Source organism: Triticum urartu, chromosome 7A (genome assembly GCF_056163025.1).
Source record: "Triticum urartu cultivar PI428250 chromosome 7A, HENAU_Tu73, whole genome shotgun sequence".
Lineage (NCBI taxonomy): Eukaryota > Viridiplantae > Streptophyta > Magnoliopsida > Poales > Poaceae > Triticum > Triticum urartu.
Genome location: NC_141879.1, coordinates 543,699,393 through 543,716,388, shown reverse-complemented (window position 1 = coordinate 543,716,388; position 16,996 = coordinate 543,699,393).

The following is a 16,996-nucleotide window of genomic DNA, read 5'->3' as shown; positions in this document are numbered from 1 at the left end:
ATGGGTCTGTCCCTGCAACACCGACAAACCTGAATGGCTGAGCTCTGGCCACGGCAGTCCCGCATGGCGCCACCTCGTCAAGCCTTCAGTGCCTCGTTACCCCTCGGGAGCAACCAACGGCTGACTGTCAATTGTCATGGCAACCCCTCGTTTTTTCTATGATGGGTCTACAGGATCTCCTGAAGGAGCTGCGTCAGGCGAGGCCCTTGCGGTGTCTCCTTCACTCTCATCCGCGCGAACCGCTTGCACGTTAAAGGGGGGGGTGCCTGAGCATCGTGACTCAGGGCTCCTACTGGCTCTCCAGCCCTCACCCTCTGGCCTTGTCCACGGCATCGCGACCTGGCATACCAGCGACGACTGGGACTCGCTCAAGGGCCGGGACCCGAGGACGTAGAGCAGAAAGGGGAGCAAAGGCGAGAGGGGAGGGACACGCGAGGACCTGCTGAGCAACCTCGCGCCTGCGGATGCACGGACCCGGCGACACACCAGAGAGCGGCCCCTGATTGTCGAGATAAGTCACCACCCGGAAGCCCAGTAATATTCAAAGTGATAGTTTATTAAGACTTGTAGAAGGTCTAAGCCCAAAGGCAGCTTGAGGCCCAACATTGTAAACCGCCATATGTAAAGAAAGGCATATAAAAGAAGTCATCGAGCCGGACACGTTTTATGAGCCGGCCTCCCACTGTAGGCCGCCAGGCGTCAACCCGTGTATATAAGGGGACGACCCGGCGGCGGCTTAGGACAAGAAACAACCAGATCGATAACCAAGCCGGCGTGTCGAGGCCCTTGGAGATTGAAACCTCAGCAATACCAATCTCAACTAGACGTAGGATTTTACCTTCATCGTAAGGGGCCGAACTAGTATAAAAACTCTCTCTCGTGTCCTTTGTCCCGATTAACCCCTTTAAGCTTCCTAGTGCGATGGCCCTACGACTAAGTCCTTGCTCTAGGACATCTTCCGTGTCAACTCCACGACAAGAGAATAATGGTTGTTCTATGTATATGAGTAATATCTTTTATGGTCATGCATCCTTGAAGAGTAGTCTATTTTTGTTGAATCTCAATCGTGGTGATACACATATTCATAATATTGATGCCAAAAGATGCAAAGTTAATAATAGTGCAACATATTTGTGGCACTGTCGTTTAGGTCATATTGGTGTAAAGCGCATGAAGAAACTCCATGCAGATGGACTTTTGGAATCACTTGATTATGAATCATTTGATGCTTGCGAACCATGCTTCATGGGCAAGATGACTAAGACTCCGTTCTCCGGAACAATGGAGCGAGCTACGGACTTATTGGAAATAATACATACCGATGTATGCGGTCCGATGAGTGTTGAGGCTCGCGGCGGCTATCATTATTTCCTGACCTTCACAGATGATTTGAGCAGATATGGGTATATCTACTTAATGAAACACAAGTCTAAAACATTTGAAAAGTTCAAAGAATTTTAGAGTGAAGTGGAAAATCATTATAACAAGAAAATAAAGTTTATACGATCTAATCGCGGTGGTGAATATTTGAGTTACGAGTTTGGTCTTCATTTAAAACAATGTGGAATAGTTTCGCAACTCACGCTACCTGGAACACCACAGCGTAATGGTGTGTCTGAACGTCGTAACCGTACTTTATTAGATATGGTGCGATCTATGAAGTCTCTTACCGATTTACCACTATCTTTTTGGGGTTATGCATTAGCGACAACTGCATTCACATTAAATAGGGCACCATCTAAATCCGTTGAGACAACACCGTATGATCTGTGGTTTGGGAAGAAACCTAAGTTGTCGTTTCTTAAAGTTTGGGGTTGCAATGTTTATGTGAAAAAGCTTCAGCCTGATAAGCTCGAACCCAAATCGGAGACATGAGTGTTCATAGGATACCTAAAAGAAACAGTTGGGTACACCTTCTATCATAGATCCGAAGGCAAGATATTTGTTGCTAAAATGGATCCTTTCTAGAGAAGGAGTTTCTCTCGAAAGAAGTGAGTGGGAGGAAAGTAGAATTCGATGAGGTAATTTTACCTTCTCTCGAATTGGAAAGTAGCTCATCACCAGGGGAGGGGGGGATAATCGATCAGAGGGAGAGAGAGGTTAGAGGCTAGAGGTCGGAGATCAACAATCGAAGAAGAGAGAAAGAGAGAAGGGTGACTGAACTCCTCCCAGCAGTTCATCGCCCCAGCCAGGAGCAGACCCTCGCGAGGCTGTTCTTCCTTGTATTGTTCATCATCATCAGCCCAAGAGGCAATTCACCACGCCACACACTAGAGTAGGGTATTACACCACAAAAGTGGCCCGAACCAGTATAAACCCTGTGTCTCTCGTGTTGTTCTTCCCATAGCTTAGATCTTAGCGAGGCGGAGGGGTGTAGATAGGTAGGAGGCGAAATCTCCACGCGCACCCCAGTGTTCGAACCTCAAGGGTCTGCCGGAACCCGAAATCTGACAAGGGCTCCCCTCCCCCGGCGCAGGTTCCGCGCTCTCCGCCTCTCTCCGAGCGATGACGACGAGGATGATGACGAGCAGGGCGGCGGGAGCTTGCCCCCGATTCCAAAGAAGGATAGGACCGGGCTGATCTCCCGCGGGTCTGCCCCGGCCCCGAGGCGGACCGCAGACGCGCCTTCCGCTCCCGAGCTTCCCAAGGTTGACCCTTCCAGCCGGCTTCCAGGCTTCAAATTTGGCCGAAGGCTGCCTGAGCTCACGGGCGATGACCCGTAAGCGCTTGATTCTTGTTCTACTGCTGAGGCTTGACGTCCACATCTCTTGGACAGGCTGGCGCCCGTAGCAAAGAAGCCGAAGGGAGCTCCTGAGGTTCCATCCGTGGCAGCGCCTCTGCCCGCGAAGGAAGGTGACAGCGACGCATGGGCTTCTCCTACCCGATCGTCCTCGCGAGGCCTGGCTAAGCCAGCTGGGGCGAGCTCAGCTCCCATGGCCCAAGTGACTCCCGAGGTGCCTTTGCCTACTGCCGCCACTACAGCCGTTGGGGCGCAGCAGGCTCCGCCTTAGGATGCTGTGGTCGCGCTGCCGCCTTCTCCTCCTACTCCACCGATTGCTATCTCTCCGACTCCTCCTGCCGTTCTGGATCGTGCTGCTGCTGAGCTGGACCGGCTGCGGCAGGATCTTCTTGGCGCCGACCCTCGCTTGGTGGCCGGGCGCTTGGAGCTGGCTTCGGGATGGATTCGCTCCGACGCTTCGATTCAGGCGGCGCTGGTCCAGGGCTCGACGGCTTGCGATGAGGAGAGGCAGGCCGTCCTTGAGGAGAAGGCTGCTCGTGATGCAACCCTGGGGGAGGTGGTCGACGTCCGTGGTCGCTGCAAGGCGCTGGAGGACGAGCTGCAAGGCCTGCGGGACCAGCTCACGAAAGAGGCCCGCCTGCGCCAAGAGCAGGAAGAAGGCGTGAAGGCTCGCGAGGCGGCCGTCAAGGAGAGGGAGGTCAAGCTGAGGAGGCGCCGTGACCGCCTAGGCGCGCTGGAGCAGGAGTTGGGGGCGAGGAAGGTCGAGCTGGACGACAAGGCCCAGGTTCTTGCCGAGGACCGCGTGGCCTTCGCGGAGATGGAGGCGAAGGCTCGCTCCTCGCTGAGGACGCTTTACGACAGCGTCCTGGAGAGCCCGCTGGCTGGCGCCGAGGATGGCCCCGCCAAGCTGCTTCCCTTCCTGGTTCACGCTCTTGAAGATGTTGCCCTTGGCCTTGGCCCCATGGCCGAGGCCGAGGCGCGTGTCCTGTCTTCTGCAGTGCTGAAGCGGGTCCTCACCCACATCTACCTTCGTGATCCCGATGTCGACCTCGACAGCCTGCTGGAGCCAGTAAGCGGCGAGCGTGCCGCTGCCGCTACCGAGGCCGTGAAGGGTCGCGCGGAGGCTCTGCTGGGGAAGTTCCGGGCCTTCAGCACCAAGCCGAAGCAAGGCGCTGCCGACCCTGCTGCTCCATGAGGCGAACCCACTCCATGCTGCTCCACCGCCGACAAGTGACTCCGTTGTGGCTCCTGTCCTGCCTTTAATTCCTGCACATGTATCATGCCTCGGGGAGGCGTTTAAACTTGCATTTGGCATTGAGATAACAGTGTGGACTGTAATATTTGCTTTTGAATTCCTTGAAATTTACGCTTTTCCTTCCTACTTGCTTATGTTCTACGCCGGCAGAGCCTGGCCCCGCGCATACCTCAGTCGCCGTTAGCCCCGACCGGAAACTAGGACGGGACCAAGGAGTAAGGGGCTACGTGACAAGTTAGGCTCCTGAGTCGCGATGCTCAGGAGTCCCCCTTGGCGCACGAACAACAAGTAGGGAGGTGTGATGTGGGTGGATCTACCGTTCTACGTCTGCAGAGCCCGGCCGCGCGCATACCTCAACCGCCGTTAGCCTTTCGGAACTAAGGAGTGAGGGGCTACGTGACCAGTTAGGCTCCGGAGTCGCGATGCTCAGGAGTCCCCCTTGATGCTCAAACGGCCTTCGTACCTTGGCTCCGCTCAGGGAGAGACGCGCGACGAACCTGGCCCAGGGGGCCTGGCTGGGTGGCGTGCGTCTGGGCGTGACCCAGGCGCAGCCCCCGTGCCCAGCCCCCTCGCGCGGCACTCCCGAGGGGAGGCGTTACGATGAGGCTAGACACTGAGCTCTGGGCTCCCTGAGGTTGATGCGGCCCAGGGGCCGCCCTCAGTTGTTTATCACCAGCGCAGAGCATAGCACTTCCATATGTGTACGGGCATAGCCGCTCCTCGACAGTGTCGTCAGCCAGCATGGAGCTTGGTGCTTCCACTGGTACGTGGGAGGGGGCTCCCCTCCGGGAGGAGCCCCCGGGGCGTGTACAGCCCCGCCCTGACACGTGGCTGGCACGGTAGGGCCTGGCGAGGTGTATCTGGGCACCCGTGAGCCAGCGTGAGACTCACGGGGCCCTACCTCTAGGCGGGTTGTGCCTGGCACTAGGCCTTATCTTGTGATGTGTCCCTGCAAATTTGGTTAGATGCCGGCACTCTATGTCCTCGGGTCCCGGCCCTCGAGCTGGTCTCAGCCGTCGCTGGTATGCCAGGTCGCGATGCCGTGGACAAGGCCAGAGGGTGAGGGCTGGAGAGCCAGTAAGAGCCCTGAGTCGTGATGCTCAGGTACCCCCCCCCTTTAACATGCAAGTGGTCGGCATGGAGAAGAAGAGGTGCCGTGGACAGGCATCAAATAATCAAGCATGGTGGGTCGAACGCATAGCCGGAAATAAACGCAAAAGGGATACATGCCGCTGGGTCTGGCCCGAGCGACTTGGGGATGATGCAGCCCGTGGGGCGCCCCCAACAAGGTAAGCTAACAACATGAACTAAAAGGGATACATGCCGCAGGGACGGACCCACACGGCCTGGGAATAATGCAGCCCTGGGGGGCACTCCCAGCTGGAAATGAAACTTGAAAGATGTCACCTGATGATGTTGAGGACGAAGGATTGTTGGCGTAGCAGACTCGGTGGGCTGCGGAAGCCGATCCTCACGAGCCCCCAGGCCCGGGGGCCTCGGGAGGCTCCGAAGGCGCTGGTGGCTCCTCGCAGACCATCTCCATCTCCGCCAGGGCTGCGGAACGCCTGGCCTCTTGAGCCTCCATGATGCCCCTCATGAGGCGCTGGTACGTGGCAGCCGCGTTCGGCAAGCCGTAAGGCATGCGAACGTAGCTGTGGGGTGGACCTTCGCAGCGCCCCACTCGCGAGGGCCAGAGGCGCTCCAGAGAGGCGACTCGATTGAGCCCTGGTATGTCGATGCAGACGCGCAGCCCACCATCCTCGCCTGGATGGGGAGCCACAGCTGGTAGGCGGCAGCCGCCTTTCATGACTCTTGACTCCTGTAGCTCCTGAATGGCCTTGCTGACGAACTCCTGAGGGTCTGGCTCTCCTTGACTTACTCCTTCTTGAGGGAAACGTGCTTCGAAACACGCCTCCATGTGGTCCCCAAGCGCCTCCCTCGTGACCTTAGCCAGGTCGGTGGCCCTCCAGGGGGAGCCCCCGAGCCCTGCCTGAGGAGGGCGTCAGGCGCGCTTTCCTATGCGATGGAAGGAGGTTCCCCCTGGGCAGGCGCGGGCCCTGAGGGGCCTGCCTCCTAAGGGGCCAGGCCGGACGATGTCTTCTTCTTCTTGGGGGCGGTCTCGGGAAGCCTCCTGCTTCCGTGATCCGGGTCTTCCAGTGATGCGGCCGAAAGGCTCGTTCCAGGGAACACACCTCGTCCTTCTCTTCATAGGGCACCGTGATGACTCCGCCACTTCCTGGCATCTTGAGGATGTTGTAGCCGTGGTGAGTTACGGCCATGAACTTGGCCATCGCTGGGTACCCAAGGATGGCATTGTACGGCAGGCGAATGTGAGCGACATCGAAGTCGATGAGCTCGGTGCGGTAGTTGTCGCGTGCCCCGAAGGTGACAGGGAGGAGGACCTACCCAATCGGGACCGTGGAGCCGTCGGAGACTCCGGAGAAAGGCTTGGTTGGCTGAAGCTAGTTGTAGGGCACATGGAAATTGTTGAATGTTTCCATGGACAGGACGTTGAGCCCTGCCCCGCCATCGATGAGGGTCCTGGTGACCACCACGTTGCTGATGATGGGGGAACAAAGCATCGGGAGGACTCCGGCTGTGGCCGCACACTTGAGCTGATCTGCTGAGATGAACGTGATGGCGCACGCCAACCACCTGAGAGGGCGCGTGGCTTCGAGCTTGGGGAGGACTGCATTCATTTCGCGGGCAAACTGCTTGAAGATGCGTTGAGAGGCTGGGGCTTGAGCCCCGCCCAGGATGCAGGCGATCGCGCGCGGCTCCTGGAAGCCCCCAGCCCCCTCGTCCTGATGGCGGTCCTCGTTTCTCCTTGGCTGCGGCGACAGCGGAGGGAGGCCTGCGTTGCCTTGCGGGCGATCCTCGCAAGGCTGATCCCTCCAGTCTCACTCACAAGGCGGGTCTTGCCAGCGATCCTCGCGAGGTCGATCGCGCCACCCTTGGCGCGGGCAGCGGTCTTCCCAGCGTCCTGTGTTCCTTCCTCCTCCTCGACCGTAGCCCCGGTCACCGTGGTCGGGACGATGGCCGATCCTTCCTTCTCGCATGGCTCGGAGCTCTTGACATTCGTTGGTGTTGTGGGTGTGGAGGTCGTGGTACACACAGTACCAACTGCCCTTGGAAGATTCGGGCGGATCTCTACCCCGCTTGGTGTCTGGTTCTACCGTGAGCACGATAGCCCCCTTGCGCTTCACATCCTTGGCCTTGGGCTTCTTCTCTTCTGGGTCCGCGACAGGCAGCTCGAGGAGGGAGAGACGCCCTTCCTCGGTCCTGGCGCACTTGGTTGCCAAGTTGAACAACTCCAAGGAAGTGCACAGGTCTTCATGCATCGCCAGCTCCTCCTTCATCTTGACATCGCGCACGCTGTCGGAGAAGGCTGAGATGATGGCCTCCTCGGTGACCTTGGGAATCTTGAGGCGTGCGTTGTTGAAGCGCTGGATGTACTTCTGCAGGGTCTCTCCGGGTTGTTGCTTGATGCGGCGCATGTCGCTCACGGTGGGTGGCCGGTCACGAGTACCTTGGAAGTTGGCGATGAAGCGGGTGCGCATCTCGTCCCAGGAGGAGATCGTGCCTGGAGCCAGGTTCAGCAGCCAGGTGCGGGCCCCGTCCTTGAGCGCCATGGGAAACCAGTTCGCCATGACCTTCTCGTCTCTGTTGGCAACTTCGATGCCCAGCTCATAGAGCTGGAGGAACTCCGCAGGGTCGGCCGTGCCGTCGTAACGAGGAGGCAGGTCTGGCTTGAACTTGCCAGGCCACACGACGCTGCGTAGCTCGGTGGTGAAGGCACGGCAACCTACTGTGGCCACGGGAGGCCTTGGGTGACGGAGAGCTTGGTCTTGCATGTCCCCACGTGCTGCAGCTGGGAGCAGCGCGGGGTCTTGATGTGTGGGAGCAGGAGCATGGTCGCGACGTGCTGGAGCAGGGAGCGCCCGGGCAGCTTCTTGCGGGCGAGGGACTTCTTGGCAGCTCTGCTCTTGCCGCGCTGGCACCTGACGGAGCGGGTTCCGCCCAGGGGCCACGCGCCTTGGAGCCATGGTGCCTTCTTGAGGAGGAGGCGGCTGGGGCGCCCCCGGAGCTTCATCGCCTGCGTGGGGCGGGGTGCGGTGTAGCGGAACGGACGGCGCAGGAGAGCCCCCTGCGGCGCGGACGAACTCGGCGACGTGGTCGAGCCATTCTTCGTAGACGTCGTCGACGGGACGGTAGCGCAGGAGCTCGTTTGCCGCGATGAGCGCAGCTCGAGCCTCCATGGGTGCGTGGAGCACGCGGGACGAAGAACCAGCTGGGGTGAGCGAGGGAGTAGCGGTGCGGCCGTCTTGCCGCATGGATGGATGCTGAGACGACGCTTGCTGCTCGTTCCCCGCCGGGTCGGTGGCGGCGTTGACGGCAGGTGACGGGGAACAGCGAGGACACCCGCCGACTGGAGCCGTCCTGGCGACGCGGGAAGCGAGAGCGGCCCGGCGCTCGGCGCGGGCCCGACGAGCGTTAGACATGGACGCGATGGTCGGAGGAGAACGGGGTGGTGGAAGACGAATTCCGGCGCATCCCTACCTGGCGCGCCAAATGTCGGATTTCGGGTTCCGGCAGACCCTTGAGGTTCAAAAACTGGGGTGCGCGCGGAGATTTCACCTTCTACCTACCTGCACCCCTCCGCCTCCCTAAGATCTAAGCTATGGAAAGAACAACACAAGAGACACAGGGTTTATACTGGTTCGGGCCACCGTTGTGGTGTAATACCCTACTCCAGTGTGTGGTGTGGTGGATTGCCTCTTAGGCTGATGATGATGAGCAATACAAGGAAGAACAGCCTCGCGAGGGTCTGTTCTTGGCTGGGGGGATGAACTGCTGGGAGGAGTTCAGTCGCCCTTCTCTCTCTCTCTCTGTGTGTGTGTGATGCTACTCGATCCGATCCTAGCTAGTTTCTCTCTTGGCTTCTAGATTCTCCCTTCTTGATTACCCCTCTACCCTGGGGGTGGCTAGTCCTATTTATAGGCAAAGGCCCTGGGCCTCTTCCCAAATATTGAGCGGGAAGGGCGCCAACAATTGGCCATTTTGAAGGGGAACATCCGGTACACTTATCCTGACTAAAGTTGGTCCTCGCCTGCCAAAGGCTCTGGTGGTGACGATGGCTTGGGCTCCACAATGACTTCCTCCCTGCCGTTGGACTGGTCTTGGTCTCGTTGCACCGAAACGGGTGCCTTTGCTTGATGCTCTCGCCTACGCTTGCTCACTTTGCACCAAAGAGGAAAGGAGGACACTGCGCGGCTGGCGCCCGCCCGGCGCCTTTGGTCATCATGGCTTGCGTCACGGGCACCTAGTGAGGTACCCCGCCTTGATCTCTCTGTCTCCTTGCGAGCCAGCCTGATGAGGCCGTGCCTGAGGAAACTCCGTGTCGTCCGCCCCGCGAGGCTTGGCCCCTCGCGAGGGTCTTGGGTCTGTGTTGATGAAGATGGGCCGCGCTGGGCCCCCTTTTGAGCCACGCCGCAGGCCGCAGGCAGGAAAGTCTGGGGACCCCCGTTCCCAGAACACCGACAATGTTCACCATTGAAACTACTCCATCTCACATGATGATCGGACATGGTTTAGTTGATTTGGATCACATGATCACTTAGAGGATTAGAGGTATGTCTATCTAAGTGGGAGTTCTTAAGTAACATGATTAATTGAACTTTAATTTATCATGAACTTAGTCCTGGTAGTGTTAGCATATCTATGTTGTAGATCAATTTCTCGCGTTTAGCTCCCCTTTTTTATTTTTGATATGTTCCTAGAGAAAACTAAGTTGAAAGATGTTAGTAGCAATGATACGGATTGGATCCATGATCTGAGGATTTTCCTCATTGCTGCACAGAAAAATTATGTCCTTGATGCACCGCTAGGTGACAAACCTATAGCAGGAGCAGATGCAGACGTTATGAACGTTTGGCTAGCTCAAAATGATGACTACTTGATAGTTTAGTGCACCATGCTTAAACGGCTTAAAATCGGGACTTCAAAGACGTTTTGAATGTCATGGACCATATGAGATGTTCCAGGAGTTGAAGTTAATATTTCAAGCAAATACCCTAGTTGAGAGATATGAAGTCTCCAACAAGTTCTATAGCTAAAAGATGGAGGAGAATAGCTCAAGTAGTGAGCATGTGCTCAGATTGTCTGGGTACTACAATCGCTTGAATCAAGTGGGAGTTAATCTTCCAGATAAAATAGTGATTGACAGAATTCTCTAGTCACCATCACCAAGTTAGTAGAACTTCGTGATGAACTATACTATGCAAGGGATAACGGAAACGATTCCCAAGCTCTTCGTGATGCTGACATCAACGAAGGTAGAACTCAAGAAAAGCATCAAGTGTTGATGGTAAACAAAACCACTAGTTTCAAGTAATGGGACATAGGGAAGAAAGGGGAACTTCAAGAAGAACGGCAAGCAAGTTGCTGCTCAAGTGAAAAAACCCAAGTCTGGACCTAAGCCTGAGACTAAGTGCATCTACTGCAAAGGGATTGGTCACTGAAAGCGGAACTACCCCAAGTGATTGGCGGATAAGAAGGATGGCAAAGTGAACATAAGTATATTTGATATACATGTTATTGATGTGTACTTTACTAGTGTTTATAGCAACCCCTCATTATTTGATACTAGTTCAGTTGCTAAGATTAGTAACTCGAAACGAGAGTTGCAGAATGAACAGAGACTAGTTAAGGGTGAAGTGACGATGTGTGTTGGAAGTGGTTCCAAGATTGATATGATCATCATCGCACACTCCCTATACTTTCGGGAATTGTGATGAACCTAAACAAGTGTTATTTGGTGTTTGCGTTGAGCATGAATATGATTAGATCATGTTTATTGCAATACAGTTATTCATTTAAGATAGAGAATAATTGTTATTCTGTTTAAATTAATAAAACCTTATATGGTTACACACCAATGAAAATGGTTCGTTGGATCTCGATCATAGTGATACACATATTCATAATATTGAAACCAAAATATGCAAAGTTAATTCTGATAGTGCAACTTATTTATGGCACTATCGTTTAGGTCATATTGGTGTAAAGCGCATGAAGAAACTCCATGCTGATGGGCTTTTGAAATCACTTGATTATGAATCACTTGATGCTTGCAAACCATGCCTTATGGGCAAGATGACTAAGACTCCGTTCTCCGGAACAATGGAGCGAGCAACTGACTTATTGGAAATAATACATACTGATGTACGCGATCCAATGAGTGTTGTGGCTCGCGGCAAGTATCGTTATTTTCTGACCTTCACAGATGATTTGAGCAGATATGGGTATATCTACTTGATGAAACATAAGTCTGAAACATTTGAAAAAGTTCAAAGAATTTCAGAGTGAAGTGGAAAATCATCGTGACAAGAAAATAAGGTTTCTACGATCTGATCACGGAGACAAATATTTGAGTTACGAGTTTGGTCTTCAAATTAAAACAATGTGGAATAGTTTCACAAATTCGTGCCACCTGGAACACCACAACATAATGGTGTGCCCGAACGTCATAACTGTACTTTATTGGATATAGTGCAATCTATGATGTTTCTTATCGATTTACCACTATAGTTTTGGGGTTATGCATTAGAGACAGCTGCATTCACGTAAAAAGGGCACCATGTAAATTCGTTTGAGACGACTCCGTATGAACTGTGATTTGGCAAGAAACCAAAGTTGTCGTTTCTTAAAGTTTGGGGTTGCAATGCTTATGTGAAATAAGTTTCAGCATGATAAGCTCAAACCCAAATCGGAGAAGTGCGTCTTCATAGGATACCCAAAAAGAGACTATTGGGTACACCTTCTATCACATATCCGAAGGCAAGATCTTTGTTGCTTAAAATGGATCCTTTCTAGGAGAAGGAGTTTCTCTCGAAAGAAGTGAGTGGGAGGAAAGTAGAACTTGATGAGGTAACTGTACCGGCTCCCTTATTGGAAAGTAGTTCATCACAGAAATCTGTTCCTGTGACTACTACACCAACTAGTGAGGAAGCTAATGATGATGATCATGTAACTTTAGATCAAGTTACTACCGAACCTCGTAGGTAAACCAGAGTGAGATCCGCACCAGAGTGGTATGGTAATCCTGTTCTGGAGGTCATGTTACTTGACCATGACGAACCTACGAACTATGAGGAAGCGATGATGAGCCCAGATTCCGAAAAATGGCTTGAGGCCATGAAATCTGAGATGGGATCCATGTATGAGAACAAAGTATGGACTTTGATTGACTTGCCCAATGATCGGCAAGTCATTGAGATTAAGTGGATCTTCGAGAGGAAGACGGACGCTGATAGTAGTGTTACTATCTACAAAGCTAGAATTGTCGCAAAAGGTTTTCGACAAGTTCAACGTGTTGACTATGATGAGAGTTTCTCACTCGTATCTATGCTTAAGTCTGTCGGAATCATGTTAGCAATTGCCGCATTTTATGAAATCTGGCAAACAGATAAACAAAACTGCATTCCTTAATGGATTTATTAAAGAAGAGTTGTATATGATGCAACCAGAAGGTTTTGTCAATCCTAAAGGTGCTAACAAAATATGCAAGCTCCAGCAATCCATCTATGGACTGGTGCAAGCATCTCGGAGTTGGAATATACGCTTTGATAAGTTGATCAAAGGATATAGTTTTATACAGACTTGCGGTGAAGCCCGTATTTACAAGAAAGTGAGTGGGAGCACTATAGCATTTCTGATACGTATATGTGAATGACATATTGTTGATCAGAAATAATATAGAATTATTCTGCGAAGCATAAAGGATTGTTTGAAAGGATTTTTTCAAAGAAAGACCTTGGTGAGTTGCTTACATATTGAGCATCAAGATCTATAGAGATAGATCAAGATGCTTGATAAGTTTTTCAATGAGTAAATACCTTGACAAGATTTTGAAGTAGTTCAAAATGGAACAGTCAAAGAAAGAGTTCTTGCCTGTGTTACAAGGTGTGAAATTGAGTAAGACTCAAAGCCAGACCACGGCAGAAGATAGAAAGAGAATGAAAGTCATTCCCTATGCCTTGGCCATAGGTTCTATAAAGTATGCCATGCTGTGTACCAGATCTATTGTCTACCCTACACTGATTTTGGCAAGGGGGTACAATAGTGATCTAGGAGTAGATCACTGGACACCGGTCAAAATTATCCTTAGTGGAATAAGGATATGTTTCTCGATTATGGAGGTGACAAAAAGGTTCGTCGTAAAGGGTTACGTCGATGCAAAATTTGACACTGATCCAGATGACTCTAAATCTCAATCTGGATACATATTGAAATTGGGAGCAATTAGCTAGAGTAGCTCCGTGCAGAGCATTGTTGACATAGAAATTTGCAATATACATATGGATCTGAATGTTGCAGACCCGTTGACTAAACTTCTCTCACAAGCAAAACATGATCACACCATAGTACTCTTTGGGTGTTAATCACATAGAGATGTGAACTAGATTATTGACTCTAGTAAACCCTTTGGGTGTTGGTCACATGACGATGTGAACTATGGGTGTTAATCACATGGTGATGTGAACTATTGCTGTTAAGTCACATGGCGATGTGATCTAGATTATTGACTCTAGTGCAAGTGGGAGACTGAAGGAAATATGCCCTAGAGGCAATAATAAAGTTATTATTTATTTCCTTATTTCATGATAAATGTTTATTATTCATGCTAGAATTGTATTAACCGGAAACATAATACATGTGTGAATACATAGACAAACAGAGTGTCACTAGTATGCCTATCACAGCCCTAGCTTAGTCTTGCCTATCCTTGCATAACCTCCATGCATCATGTTTACTTTTTCTCAGAAACCTGAAATGGGGATGTTCAAACCCTCGCACCACATGGATTTCAAATAGGCTTAACTAAAGTCATTTTCAATGAACCCAAAAATGCCCTTTGAAAATGTTCATGATTTCTAATAAGGGTGAAAACCTCTGCCAAAAATGATGAACATATTTCTAGGTCATTCCTGGATTTTTGAATTAATTCATATTGTATTTGACTTTGGGCATTTAAATACTATAAATAAATTAAATGCTCAGATAATGCTGAAATTAAATGTGGGCCACTAGAATAATCTAGAGAGTGTCCACAAATTATTCTAGCATTTTACAAAATGCTTTAGTATTTTTACTAAAGCCAAAACAGTAGTAGAAAAATAGAAAACAGAAGAAAAATAAAGAGAGAGAGAGAAGCCCACCTGGACCTTACCTGGCGGCCCAAGTGGCCGACCCGGCCCACCTGGCCCCCTCCCCTGTCGTCTTCCTCCTTTGCTAGGAGGATGAGCGCGTGGTCGCGGCGCGCTGGCACGCGCCTCGCCAGCTCCTGCTCGCCGTCGAGGGCCTGGACGCCTCCACGAGTGCCACGCCACCTCCCCGACCCCTCTCACTTCTCCCTTGCTCTCTGGACCTCCCTCCCCCTCGCTCTCTGGACCTCCCTCCCCCTTGCTTCTCTGATTCCCCCCCATGGCCGAGCATGCCCGTCGCCGCCGCTCGCTGTTGCCACGGCCACTAGCCCTCCCTCGCCCATCCAACATGCTCGGGAGCTCCGCCACACCGTCCGCGTATACCCCACCGAGCCACGTGAGCTGGGAAGCACCGCAACACCCTCGACATCGTCGTCTTCTACCTCGGGCCACCGAGATCGCCGGAAATGCCACGACGCCGTCTGTGCTTCCCCGAGCCCACTTCGACGCCCCCTACAACCGCTGTGAGCTACCGCTTCAAACCCCTCTCTTCCCCGCCTCGATTGCACCTTGTAGCCCTCGTTCTCACCGGAGCCGAAGCTCGCCGCCGCCGCGCCATGTGGCCGTCGTGGCTATAGCCACTGGAGCTTCCACCTGAGTACACTACCGTTCTCAGAATGACCCCATGAGACCATAGCCACCAACATCTCCCCCTCTTGTGCACCGCAACCCCAAACCCGCAACCCACCGTGCTCCGGCCGCCGCCGTTTTGGTCGCCGTCGTTGACTCCGTCCATCCCCGCTCGAACCACGGCCACCCACGGATGCGTCTCTCTCCTCTCTTTCAAACGCGCCCTTCCGTGCGTCGAACGGTGGCCTGTAGAGCAAACCCGAAGCGGGCACCGCCGCGGCCTGTCGTCACCGGCGGTTAAACGCCGGTGGCTGATGTGGCACCATCATTAGGGCCTAAGCACCCTACTGATTACCCCCTGGAGTCATTGACAACTGGGCCCCACATGCTAATTAACCCCGGAGAGTATTCCCTGTTTAACTTAGACTAACCCACCGGGCCCACATGTCAGGTTGACTTTGCTGACGTGGCCTTTGACCGGTCCCACCTGTCATCCACCCAAACCAGCCTGAGACACTGACGTATGGGTCCCACAGGTCAGGTTTGACCTGGCCGACCCAGTTGACCTGCTGACGTCACCCCTATGTCATGCTGACGCAGTAAATGATTTTCTGGATTTTAAATAATTCAGAAAATTCCAGAAAATAGCCAAAACTTCTAAAATTCATAGAAAATTATCTATAACTCAGAATGAAATAAATTATATATGAAAAATTATCAGAAAAATTCAAGGAATCCATCTGTATCATTTTCATGCATGTTAGAACAACTTAAGGCCACTATTTAGGACAAATCAAATGAATGGTATTTAAATAACCACATGTGGAGTTTGAATTTGAACTTTGGGTTCAAACCAACTTCATTTAATTGTGTTGCTAGTTGCATTAGCTCAATCAACAACATATTGCCATGTCGTTGTCATGCATCATGTTGTGCATTGCATTGATTGTGTTCCTTCTCTGTTGCCAGTGGTTGTCCCCTCTCGATAGACATTGTACCAACGCTGTGATCGTTGACACTGATGAAGACCCAATGATATCTTCAGAAGTGCCAGGCAAGCAAAACCCCCTTGTTCATTCCGATACAACCCCACTCTCTCGCTCCTGCTCTCTTTTACTGCATTAGGACAACAACGATTCATCTGTTACTTGTTGCGGTAGTTGAACCCCTTATCCTCTGCATGACCTGTCATTGCCACAGTAAATAGATGAAACCCACTAGCATGAGTAGGAGTTGTTTGAGCCCTGATGTGCCTACTCATTCATGCTTGTTTGTCATGCCTGCTATTGCATAGAGTTGCGTCAGGTCTGATTCATCGGGGATGAATCGGAGGTGTGTGATCATGTCCTACCGTGTGTGAGCTAAGTGTGTGAATACGTTTTTGGTAAAGGTAGCGGTGAGAGGCCATGCAGGAGTACATGGTGGGTTGTCTCATTGCAGCCGTCCTCAGGAACTGAGTTCTGTGTCTGTGATCCATGAACAGCTACTACCACTCATTCCAGTACTCTGTCCAGGAGTTGCAACTAGTTTCTGGTGTTTGTAGGTTATGTGTTGGCGGCCGTGCATAGCGCTGACCCTAGGGGTGGGCTATGTTGCGGTAGATACACCGTGGCACGGTGTACCGGGCGCCCATTTGGTGTCTCGGGAACCCTGTTCACATCGTTCGGGGCCGTATGTGGAACCTAGATAGGCGATAAACCTGGACTAGAGACTTAAGTGTTTAGGTAGGCCGTGGCCGACACCCTCGCCAGGCTTCCGCTTGAAGGTTGCCGAGATACATGACGTGTATATGGTGGTAAGTGGTGGGAGCGTGTGTGAAGAAGTACACCCCTGCAGGGTTATCATTATCTATTCGAATAGCCGGATTCCTCGGATATGGAAACTTGGACCCCTTGCATAGTTCATAGACAAGTGAAAGTGGATACTCTAAAACTCGCAAGATAAGTGTGAGTGCTATGGATGGCCTTCTCGTAGGGAGACGGGAGCGGATCCATAGTGGTGTACTGAATGGTGAATATGTGGACTCGTGTGCGCCACCCCAAAAGAGTTGCTTGCAGTCGTAGTTCAGGTTAGCTACCGAGTCAAAGCTGGCTTGCTGTAGTTAAACTCCACCATCCCCTTTGTTGATATCGATGCATATGTAGTTAGTTCGGATGTAAGTCTTGC